The sequence below is a fragment of the Schistocerca cancellata genome, chromosome 7 (assembly GCF_023864275.1).
Source record: "Schistocerca cancellata isolate TAMUIC-IGC-003103 chromosome 7, iqSchCanc2.1, whole genome shotgun sequence".
Lineage (NCBI taxonomy): Eukaryota > Metazoa > Arthropoda > Insecta > Orthoptera > Acrididae > Schistocerca > Schistocerca cancellata.
Window position 1 is genome coordinate 299,271,586 of NC_064632.1, and position 2,500 is coordinate 299,274,085.

The window sequence follows — 2,500 nt, forward strand, 5'->3', positions numbered from 1 at the left end:
GCTCCCGCTGTACACTGTAATGTGGACGACTGCAGGATGTACATCGCCCCCCCCCTCCCCCCCCCCTGCCTTCGCACGCTGGTCGTTCAGGTGCTTGCGTGTTCAATGCCCTTCGCAGCTGTTCACTGGCATTCGCATGTCGAAGCGCTCAGTCTACGTCGTGGTACGGCCTGTGTCCACTGTCCACTGATGTCGTAAGCTTAACCCTCACATTGTACTGCACATAGGTCCGTATGTACTGAATGATACGCTGTGGCACATGTGTGACCGTACAACGACTGCGCCCAACAACAGCGAACCATACGGTCCAAATGTTGTGCACTCAGCCACGTGCCGTCTCCCCATAACAGCTACATTGCAGTGTGGTACGCCATAGAGACGTGTGGGAGTAACGGACGCCCTGGATGGCGATCAGCATGAGCCGTCTGTTGATGTAGTGGCGCGTGTATTCAAACGTAGTCATCTCTTCTCACACAGTGTGATAGCATGGTGCACCGCGTTCCACATCTGCGACATGGTACAGATGCTGGTTGACAGTCGGTGTCGTAATGGACATCGCATACGTAGGGGGCCACCTCCCACGTGTTCTCTAGTCGTGCACATTTTGTTGCGTGTATGTGGGCAGACGTAGTGTGTCGTGGCACCTAACAGACAGGTATGCAATAATCGTTGCATTTGCAAACTGGGATGGACGTCTACGTTTGCTGGTGACGTTACGCAAATGAACAACTGGTAAACCCATTGTGGTGTGGTTGTTGTTGCTGGAGGTAAATCAGTAAGGGCAAATCTGTGTGTGAAGCGATACGCGGCGGTGGCTGGGTGGGACCGTCCCCGGCCGGTGAGGGGGGGCCGCCCGGCGTGCTGGCCGCGCGGTGCGTGGGCGCACGCGCTACAGCCGGCTGGTGGGGGCGCCCAGTGGCAGGCGCGCCGGCCGACGGACGCGGCAGGCGGCGCAGCTGCGCGCCGGGGCACCCTGCGCGCGGCGCCGGGCGGCCAAAGTGGGTCCTCGCGGGCCCGGTGCGAAGCGCGGTGGACATCTGCAGTGTGCTGGTCCGACTGAGGACTGTGTGCGTTGAGGATGCGCCGCCGCCCGGCACTCGGCGCCGCGACGCCGTCTGCTGCTCGGTCGCCCCAGCGGTTCTCGCTGGTGGTTTGTATCGCAGTTGTGCAGACGTGTTGGCACGTGCGCTGTGCTGGGAGAGTTCGCTTCGGCACCCACGTGGGGCCTTTGCCCTTCTGTGGCGCTGGCGTTGGAGCTGCCGGTCACCGTAGGTGGCGCGTGTTGTCTCCCGCCGGCAATGCCACGACAGCACGCTCCCGGGCCTCTGTCGGCAGCGGCAAGCTCAGTTGGGAGCACGGGTGGTCGCACCTAAAGCGTCTACTCGCCTAACTCCGGGCGATTGCGCCTCTCTCGAACCCGACCAAGTACTTAGGACGGCGCTGCGCGCCGCCGGGACCTGAGAGGGTTTCGAGGTGTATTGTGCAGGGGAGCTCAGCCTCCTCCTGTTTGCAGAATAATTGAGCGGACGCTTGCGTGTTCGCGCGGGCCCCTGGGACACACTCCCGGGCGGCCGGCTGCTCAGCTCTAGTTGACGCAGCTCCCTGGTTGATCCTGCCAGTAGTCATATGCTTGTCTCAAAGATTAAGCCATGCATGTCTCAGTACAAGCCGCATTAAGGTGAAACCGCGAATGGCTCATTAAATCAGTTATGGTTCCTTAGATCGTACCCACGTTACTTGGATAACTGTGGTAATTCTAGAGCTAATACATGCAAACAGAGTCCCGACCAGAGATGGAAGGGACGCTTTTATTAGATCAAAACCAATCGGTCGGCTCGTCCGGTCCGTTTGCCTTGGTGACTCTGAATAACTTTGGGCTGATCGCACGGTCCTCGTACCGGCGACGCATCTTTCAAATGTCTGCCTTATCAACTGTCGATGGTAGGTTCTGCGCCTACCATGGTTGTAACGGGTAACGGGGAATCAGGGTTCGATTCCGGAGAGGGAGCCTGAGAAACGGCTACCACATCCAAGGAAGGCAGCAGGCGCGCAAATTACCCACTCCCGGCACGGGGAGGTAGTGACGAAAAATAACGATACGGGACTCATCCGAGGCCCCGTAATCGGAATGAGTACACTTTAAATCCTTTAACGAGTATCTATTGGAGGGCAAGTCTGGTGCCAGCAGCCGCGGTAATTCCAGCTCCAATAGCGTATATTAAAGTTGTTGCGGTTAAAAAGCTCGTAGTTGGATTTGTGTCCCACGCTGTTGGTTCACCGCCCGTCGGTGTTTAACTGGCATGTATCGTGGGACGTCCTGCCGGTGGGGCGAGCCGAAGGCGTGCGACCGCCTCGTGCGTGTTCGTGCGTCCCGAGGCGGACCCCGTTGAAATCCTACCAAGGTGCTCTTTATTGAGTGTCTGGGTGGGCCGGCACGTTTACTTTGAACAAATTAGAGTGCTTAAAGCAGGCAAGCCCGCCTGAATACTGTGTGCATGGA

General features: G+C 58.3%; 1 non-coding gene across 1 annotated transcript in view; it reads left to right on the top strand.

The window, feature by feature from the left end:
* Nucleotides 1–1,599: 1,599 nt before the first annotated feature.
* Nucleotides 1,600–2,500, top strand: part of LOC126093587 (small subunit ribosomal RNA) — a 1,909-nt gene continuing 1,008 nt past the window's right edge. The window contains exon 1 of the ribosomal RNA XR_007521719.1: nt 1,600–2,500. This exon is cut by the window's right edge and continues 1,008 nt beyond it. This is a non-coding gene — a ribosomal RNA (small subunit ribosomal RNA).